This window comes from Urocampus carinirostris, chromosome 1, assembly GCF_059441175.1.
Source record: "Urocampus carinirostris isolate Australia breed hairy pipefish chromosome 1, RoL_Ucar_1.0, whole genome shotgun sequence".
NCBI classification, from domain to species: Eukaryota; Metazoa; Chordata; class Actinopteri; order Syngnathiformes; family Syngnathidae; genus Urocampus; species Urocampus carinirostris.
Window position 1 is genome coordinate 69,733,782 of NC_142349.1, and position 9,709 is coordinate 69,743,490.

General features: G+C 42.0%; 1 protein-coding gene across 1 annotated transcript in view; it reads right to left on the reverse strand.

Moving 5' to 3' along the window:
* The window catches only part of brinp2 (BMP/retinoic acid inducible neural specific 2), a 288,092-nt gene extending 280,091 nt beyond the window's left edge, over positions 1–8,001 (reverse strand). Inside the window, exon 1 of the mRNA XM_088349920.1 lies at positions 7,423–8,001. The gene's annotated coding sequence lies outside the window, so the exon portion shown is untranslated. The remainder of the gene's footprint in view (positions 1–7,422) is intronic.
* Positions 8,002–9,709: the final 1,708 nt, after the last annotated feature.

A 9,709-nucleotide genomic window follows, 5' to 3' on the forward strand; every position in this document is an offset into this window, starting at 1 on the left:
GGACAATTTGGACCGGCCAATTCACCTGAAATGCATGTTTTTGGAACGTGGGAGGAAACCGGAGTGCCCGGAGGAAACCCACGCAAGTACAGGGAGAACATACAAACTCCGCACAGGAAGTCTGGAGCTGGATTTGAACCCACGACAGGTTCCCATGACATAAACTGTGCCGCACAAGCGCTAACTACTGCGCCGCCGTGCTGCCCATCCATCCACCCATCCATTCCTAAATTCATCCATCCAACCATCCCTCCATCTCTCCACCATTAATAATTCCATCCGACCAACCATCCATTTGACAATGACCTTGTTCCTTCACCATCCCTCTAATAAAATTATGACTCACAGCACGTGGTAAGCTTTCTCTCCTGGCTTTGATCTCTTTGATCTCCGGCAAAACTAACATAAAATGCGACAGAAACAAAATGAAAATAAATCCAAACAGCTTGCCAACACCATTTTTGCCGTTCCATGTATTCCGTTACTCCCCAAGCCTGCACAAAATTTAGTCATTTTATTCATATTTAGTTTCTTTTGTCTTTTATTAGCATATTTGGTATTGGAGTAATCCAAAAGTAATTGAAAGTAATCAAATTAAAGTAACCCTACCCAACCCTGGATGCGGGCACCTCAGCCTGCTCCTTTGGCGCCAACTGCCTCGGACGCTGATTGGCTACCTGTCCCTAATCAAACCCGCTCCTATATGTCCCCTTTTGTCAGTCCGCCTGCAAACCTGAGCTTACGCTAGGCAAGCTTTTCGATCCAGACTCTCTCCTGTTCTGGTTCCCGTCTGTTTCCCGGCTCCGACCCTTTTTCTGATTTCTACTACCATTTCTCCTCCCACGTCCCGGCTACTGAACTGTTTTTTTGATGAAAATCAATCCAAACAGCTTGCCAACATCATTTTTGCCGTTCCATGCATTCCGTTACTCCCCAAGCCTGCACAAAATTAAGTCATTTTATTCATATTTAGTTTCTTTTGTCTTTTATTAGCATATTTGGTATCGGAGTAATCCAAAAGTAATTGAAAGTAATCCCGTTAAAGTAACTCTACCCAACCCTGACCATTACCAGCATCAAAGACCCATGGCCGCACACTCTGATTCTTACGACTCACTGTTTTTTTTTTTTATTTTGAAATTAGCATCGTAAACCCAAATGATTGCATAGATATTGGATGGCTAAAATGCGCATTTATGGTACATAATGTAATCCACCAAGCATGATTGATGGAATCTCTGAAAGCTTTTAGAGGCCAGTTAAAGTAACCGTCCTCTAAAAGCTTTCAGAGGCGCTGTTTTGCAGTCAGGGCTACCGCTGTACTGCTTATGAATCCGCTGTTGCTCATAATAAAACTAATGAATTTTATTTTAAAGTGCTTTTTTGAGGCCCTCAAGGACACTGCACATCAATAAAACAACACTAGAAGCACAAATCATCACACAAACACACAGACGCACGCACAAACGCTGTCATTATAAAGTGTTTAAAAAAAAAACAATAATATTGTCTCACCTATTATAGATCAACAGTTGCGTATAATATGACATACTGTAAGTGGGAATCAGTATGGATCAGCGCTAACTGCTATGCCAATGTCAAGATTCATGGGCTGCTTGGAACAAAACACGGAGAATGAATCGGAGTTGGAAGAGGGGACACTGGGTAGAGAACAGGCTCCAAACTTTGCTATGGTTTGTTTTTTTCTGGTATTTTTCGTAAGCTTCAACACTTACAATCACAAAACGTCATTAATTTTCTGTGTTATTAAATTGTGTGGCCTGTTTCAATCATCCTGGTTCATTGGATCCATTTTCTTGGGATTAGTTATTCATATCAGAACTCGAAGAACAGGCAGGATTAAACAGAATTTGCCGGATTAACACGGAGTGTTACACCGAAGTGAAACAAAGTCCAACAAGCACAACAAGCATAAACAGGTTCAAAGAAGTGTAAACAGCGATCTGGCAAAGGGCACTTCCAAAAGGCGAGTTTAAGTACCCATAGGAGTAATCAAGAAATGCAGGTCAGCCGGTGTCAAAGGGCGGGGCCAGCTGGGCGCCATGACAACCGTGCAGGACATGACAAAGTGGTAGAAAAACTTCCATAATCTCCGGCGCCTTCACCTTCTTTTGTTTTTCTATCATTAATTTTCTGTGTTATTAAATTGTGTGGCCTGGTTCATTGAATCCATTTTCTTGGGATTAGTAATTCATATCAGAACTCGAAGAATTTAAGGTAATAACGTAATTTATTTTTGTTTCTAAATTCGAGCGTCATTCAGAGAAAGAAAGATTTATAGGGGAACACCAGCAACACCTAGAGGCAAATTCGTTTACTGATTGCAGTAAAGGATATTTCGTTTTCAAACCTAACGATTTTCCAAATTAAAGCTGAAAAAATCTCTGCAATTATGGTAAATTATGTGATACTCATCTTTATTATGTACACCCATCCATCCATTATCAGCACCGCTTATCCTCAGTAGGGTTGCGGGGGTGCTGGAGCCAATCCCAGCTTTTTTCGGGCAGTGGGCAGGGGACACCCTGAACTGGTTGCCAGCCAGTTGCAGGGCACAAAATCATTATGTAATTAAATATTAACGTTAAGCGGTTTGTCAGAAAAATCATTAAGCGAAAACAGTTTTCCTAAGAAATAAAATATAAAATCACACTGTTAAAAATGTTTAAATATTAGTTCCCAGCATGACTTTTATGTATTTTTCTTCTTATTGTTATTTCTTACTTTTAAATTATCATTTTCTCTGAATTAACACAATTAAGTTCAGGATGGGCGGCACAGTGGCTGGGTGGTTAGCGCGCAGGCCCACGAGGTTCAGGGTTCAAGTCCAGCTACCGCAACCTCCCCGTGTGGAGTTTGCATGTTCTCCCTGTGTGTGTGTGCACTCCGGTTTCCTCCCACATTCCAAGAACATGCATGTCAGGTTAATTGGGCGAATCCAAATTGTGAATGAGTGAGTGAGTTGTTTGTCTCTGTGTGTCCTGCGACTGGATGGCAAGCAGTTCTGGGTGTCCCCTGCCCACTGCCCGAAGATAGCTGGGGATGGGCTCCAGCACCCCCGGGACCCTACTGAGGATGAGCGGTACAGATAATGGATGTATAGAACTTTTGTTGAACTGGATTGTTGAACATTTTTGCTGTAATTTGAGATTTTATTATATGTATAACCTGTTTTCAATTTTTACTATTTTTTTCTTATTTTTTTTTTGAAAAATAATACCTAAAATAAGCAAAAACATTTGCTTATGGGATAGCAAGGCTGCGCAGTGGTTCTGAGGTCAAGAGATCGAACCTTCCTGTGTGGAGTTTGCAAGTTCTCCCCTGTGTGGAGTTTGCATGTTCTCCCCGTGCTTGCGTAGGTTTCCTCAGGGCACTCTGGTTTCTTTCCACATTCCAAAAACATGCTAGGTTAAATGGCCAGTCCAAATTGTCCCTCGGTTTGAATGAGCGAGCGAATTGTCTGTCCCTGTGTGCTCTGCGATTGGCTGGCAACCAGTTCAGGGTGTCCCCTGACCACTGCCCGAAGATAGCTGGGATGGGCTCCAGCACCCCCGCGACCCTACTGAGGATAATTGGTGCAGATAATGGATGGATCTGCTTATGGGAGGAAACAAACTTTTTTTCAGATTTGTTTTAGGAACATAAGAAAAGATCATTAAAATGAGCATGTTTTTATTTATTTTATTTTGTATCTTTGTTTTTGCAGTGCAACCTTTAACAACTTCATCAAATGAAACAGTTATTAAGTATGGTGTCCCGTATTACATCATGTGAGATGATTACTATCTAAAAAGCAGAAAAAAGTAGTCTTCTGCCACCTACTGGTATGGATGATACTAAACAATGGGATACTTTTTTGCAAATATGAAATTAGCCATTTTGCAGCACACTAAACAATGTCTCAGATCACACTAGTCTGTCCTGGCACAGTGTTTAGAAACACTGCTTTACAGTATGTTCGAGGAGCTGGTCTAAAAATAAAACCCCGCATCAATATTCTCTTGGTGAGGTATACATTCAACAGAAAAATGCATTCGATTTTTTTGGTCCTACCCGGAGCCACTTCCTGTAAACTGAAACTGACAGGCCTGATGGCTCAAGCGAATGCCACATGACCAAGCCGATAGCAACAAGCCTTGTTTTTGTATTTTCCTCTTACTAACACGTTAAAAAAAATGTGATAAAATCCAGGTTTACAGATAGAGCAATGTATGGTATTTAGCCATATGCTTGATGGAGGTTCAAAAGTTCTAGCATGCTTGAATCAATAATCTATGTAGACCTACAACAGCAACATTGAGCAACAGGAGTATGAGTATGGATGTTAAAAGGGGACTGTGTGAGAGTCTGATTGTGCCAACTGTGTTGTATGGTGCAGAGACTTGGAGCCTGAATGTAGATTTGAGAAGGAAATCAAATGTTTTTGCGATGACATGTTTGAGGAGCATGTTAGGAGTGACATGATTGGATGGATTGAGAAATGAAACTGTGAGAGACAGAACTAGAGTAGTAGTGGAACTGAGTAAGTGTGTGGATAAGAGAGTACTCGGTGGGTTTGGACACATGGAGAGGATGAATGAAGAGCGAATGTTGAAGAGTATCTACAGAGCAGAAGTAAATGGAAGGAGACCAAGAGGAAGGCTGCGATTGACGTAGATGGATGATGTTATGAGCACACTGCAGGAAAGAGGTCTAGATTTAGTGGAAGCTAGAGCTCTTGTTGGTAATAGGAATGAGTGGAGATGTGTTATAAAAGGATAGTGGGATGTTTAGACGCGTTCTAAGGGTCGGGCAGGGCACCCGTATGATGCGGCAGGGGTAAACCAGCGAAAGCTGTCGGGCCCTGTTGTTGAACAGAAGAGTGTGTTGTGTCACCCTGACCCGAGTGACATGGCCGCTTTCTCGTGTCCCGTTTCATCTGGAGGGACAAAAGCTTGGGTACCAAGGTTCTTAACTTGTTTGGGTGTTTGGGCATTTGGGTTGGCCATGGTCCCAAAATTTTTGTTCTTTGCTACTTTTTACCTTTTTTTATTTTCTTTATTTTTGTATGTTTTTGTCTTGCTGTTGGTCACCCCTCTCGAGGGATATGACCAGGGTAGATAGATAGATAGATAGCTAGACCTACATCAGCAAAGCCTTACACAACCACTGCCAACAAGTGTTCATATGTAAAATAATGGATTATTCTCCGTGCGCACTCCACCACCGCCAACAGCTGGAGTAGAATGCATCTGGCTCCTACTTAACAGCATACAATACTTTTGATTTGCAAAATGAAATGTTAAAAGGGCAGAAATTGCAGTAACGTTCATTTTTCTCCATCCAAATGGCTAATGGCCATGTATTTTATAATCAATGCACTCAAAGGTAACCTTCTCAAGGTATATGTGGAATTTCAAGCCCCACAATTGTATGGATCTTGGATCCCGCCCATTTATTCTGACAGACCAATCACAGAGCCAATTTGTCATTTGGGTTGGGATCCGCTCCAAGGACAAAAATGAGAAGCTGAAGTCAAGGGGAAACCAAGAAAAAAGTAAAATAAATTGCAAAAAATGGGATAATTGGTGAAGGGTCTAGTTATTGATTAACTAATTCAACCCAACACTATAGCTTCAGCCTATTGAAACAAGTGTCATGGTGGTATCATTTTTGTCTGTTTCCTTGATTGGTCAGAACAAAGTTTGGCACTCAAGTTGCTGCATCATCCAATCAACTTATAGAATTTACCTAGCAAATTTAAATGGTTTTATCCTCGTATTTTTCGTGCAGAACTCAATACGCCTAGGCTACTTCCGGGTTAACTCAAAGTAACCAGAACCAACAATGGGTTGTCAAAATACTGAACTGGTCCTTTCTATTCAATTTTATAAAAAAAAAAAAAAAAAAAACTCAGCCCCATAAAACACTGTAAAAATAAAGCAGCCATTTTGGGACCAAGATGTCGTAGGTTTAATTCCCAGTTCTTCCGAGTTATATGTCAAAGTTTCCTTGGGCAAGACACTGAACCCCTAATGCCCCTGATTGGCAGGTGGGTGCGTTGCATGACTGCCTCTGGCTATCCGTGTGAGTGTGTAAATAGGTAAGTGTGAAGCACATTGTAAAGTGCTTTGAGAGGTCTACAGTAGCTTGAAAAGGGGCTATTATAGACTAATAATTTTTATTTTACTAGAAAAGAGCTTTAAGATGGGATGACATTGGTTTAATCTTAAAGCCTCTCTCCTGGTCCCCTTTGCAAGTTTAAGATCCATTAATGCGTTCTCTCCTTATTTTGAGTGTCTACTCAAGTCGAACTTAACACTGCCAGTTTCAAGCCATTGAAAATGTTTACCGTTTAAAATGTTTAAAAATCCATTAATTTTACAACAAAAAATAATGACTTGGGACTAGTATTTCACTCTACTAGTGCTTTATTTTTAAGCAGACTACGTTTTTGTGTGTGAATAAACCGCTCCAACAATCACATTAGAGTTCTGTTATGGTAAAACATTGCCACTTCCGGTTTCAAACTAGCACATGATTTTGTTTTTTAATACTGTAATACTCTGGTTTGTGTTTTGCACATAAAAAAAGCCAGCAAGTTAAAATCAACTGATTTTTAATTTCAAAATATTCCCTTGTATGTCCCTTGTATATCCGTCAACAGGGTTGGTAGGGTTAGTTTAACTTGATTACTTTCAATTACTTTTGGATTACTGCAATACCAAATATGCTAATAAAACACAAAAGAAACTAAATATGAATAAAATGATGACTCACAACACGTGGTAAGCTTTCTCTCCTGGCTTTGATCTCTTTGATCTACGGCAAAACTAACGTAAAATGCGACAGAAACAAAATGAAAATAAATCCAAACAGCTTGCCAACATCATTTTAGCCGTTCCATGCATTCCGTTACTCCCCAAGCCTGCACAAAATTTAGTCATTTTATTCATATTTAGTTTCGTTTGTCTTTTGTTAGCATATTTGGTATTGGAGTAATCCAAAAGTCATTGAAAGTAATCAAGTTAAAGTAACCCTACCCAACCCTGTCCGTCAAACTAATTTAATGTACTGTTCAAGCAGGGATGACTGTAAAAAGTGAGGCACCTGGCCATAAAGTGCTAAAAATGAGTGAAACTGCAATGCACTTCATGAAGCATTGACAAGTTTGACAAGGGTGTCCAACGCTTTTTGGCCAACTACAATGACGTCGCTCAAACTAACAAATGTAAAAAAAATATATAGATACAGATAAACTCCAAGTTACGTAAGATAAGGATAACAGCACCCCGTTACTTATTTGGGTACTGATAAATACAAACAACAAGGCAAACAGCAGCCTAAATCCCACCCTTTTACATCTCCGGTGCGTAAAGACGCGCACCTCCACCAGGGCGTGCGTCAAAAGGCGTCACTCACCTCCGTGGTGAACGCAAGTCCTCCCGGTGCGCGTCCTGATTCTCTCTTGACTGGGTGGGTGGAAAATCGGAGAAAGAAATAAAATACCAGACGGCAGCGAAGCGCCACCGACCAAGCTTGGTTGTATCGCTCTTTTGGGGGTGGTCCAACGTCCTCCTCTTTCCCTTTACTTGCAGCTTTTCCTCCGGTAGAAAATCAACGGTGGTTGTACAAATCCAGCCATTGTCATCAACACGTGCAGAGCACGATTTTTAAAATGTAGTAAATTATCGGGTGAAAGTCCATAAAGTTTACTTGTATGGCGCAGTGGATAAATAATCCACGGGATGAGATATTTCCTTACTTTGCGCTCCGGACCGATTCCTTGCTGGCCAGTGCAGGGCACCTGCTCTTAATATTTCGCACCACTAAGTCAACAACTGCCCATTCCCGCCTCCATAGTCAATTTGCAGTCCCTCTCTCGTCTCTCGCCGAGTTTACGAGATGCCAAGCCTTCATTAAGAGTCAAGTCCTGTTATGTCGCAGGAAAACGCAGGGAAAAAAACGCGCTTCTTACCGCCACAGCGCATCTTCCGTCTGCTTCTCTCTCTCCTCTCTTCCACCCTGTAATAATAGTCCACCCTGCTGGTGTGAAGCCACGCCCACTCCAGCCTGCCATTGGTTAGAAATTGCATAAAAAGGAAAAGAGGATGGAGACAGTAAAGCAAGGGAAGACAAGGAAGGATGAAAAGAGAAGTGGACGAGACAAGGGGAGGAAGATGAGAAAGTAGAGTGAAAGATGAAGGCCAGTGTGCCAGAAAGAGGATAAAGGAGCTTGAGACAGATTTAGTGGATGTGTGTGTGGAGGGAGGCAGGCCGAGTACTGTGCGTCGTGTGTTCGAGGCCCAAAGGGACAGGCTGGCTAATGAAAGAGAAAACACTTGGTCTTTTTTAAGTCTTATGCGGTCTTTTAGTTTAAAATCTGCCTGGTGCCGATGTACTCAAAAGGGAATTCTTTCTGACAATGTCCTCTTAGTCATGGGAATTTTGTCTCTTTTTAGAGAAGCGGCTCTTTCGACTCGGCTCACTGAAAAGAGCTATTTTGGCTCCCAAACGGCTCGTAGATTATTTTTGTTTTTAACGCTATATTATCAATAATATTGAAACATTATGCACCAAAATAATGCAATTTGAAAAGGTATAATAGCTTTCATTTTTTCAATATACAGTGAACCTGTCATGACTACCAAAATGATGTACCTGTACCCGCTCCTTTGGCGCCAACTGTCTTCGACTCTGATTGGCTCCCTGTCGCTATTTAAACCCACTCCTTTCTGACACTTGTTGTCAGTCTGTCTGCGAACCTCAGTTAACACTAGGTAAGCCTTTTTGACCCTGACTCCCACCTGTTTTTGCTCCCGTCTGTCCCCCGGCTTCAACCCGTTCAACCTTGTCTATTCTTCCGTCCCGGCTTTCGACCTGTTTTGTCCCCGACCACATCTACTCTCCTTTCCTGGCTTACGACTCATTTCGGACCCCAACCACTTTTTTGCTCTCCTGCCCCGGCTACTGACCCGTTTTTTCGTTCCCGACACTGCCATTGCTCGCCAAGGAAGTTCCACTTCCGCGTTCAGAGCGACGTGCTTCCCGCGCCCAGCGATCACAGGATCGTGGGCGCAACCCTTTCCCTTTCTTCCAATAAAACTTGAGAGAAACGCAACGCAAGTGGGTCCTGTCTCTGTTCTGGTCTTGACAGAACCATCACCTCATTTAAACCAGTAGCGGGACGTAAATTTCACACCGAATCCTTTGGCTCATGTCTGAATTAGTGGTGTGTAGGACTGGCTCTTGGAAGTGAAATTTCCAATGTATTATGTAAGGACTCGAGTAGAGGAGAAGTGATCTGGGCTTACCCGGCCCTTGCCCCAGAGTAATTACGCTCAGGGAGCCAATAACATGAACTGCATGAGAGGGGAAGTGTGGAGGGACATGAGGGGCCCCACGGAATCAAAGTTAAACAAGACTGTATGAACAGAGCTACAATGGGTGGATAAAATAACAAAAGTCAGCGAGAGAGAAGCCCAACCGAAACATAATAATTAACATTTTCAGCCCAAATCAGCCTGAATTTTTCCGCTTATGAAAGGCTGGCTTGCTTCAAAGTTGTTTGTGCTTTGATGATTAAATAAACTCAATATATTTACTCTTGCAGCTCGGTCTCTTTATATTTATCAGCTGTTGACACAATTGCTTTGGCAGATCAACACCCTCTAGTCAATCATTGCTTGTGAAACCGGTGGCGTTTCCG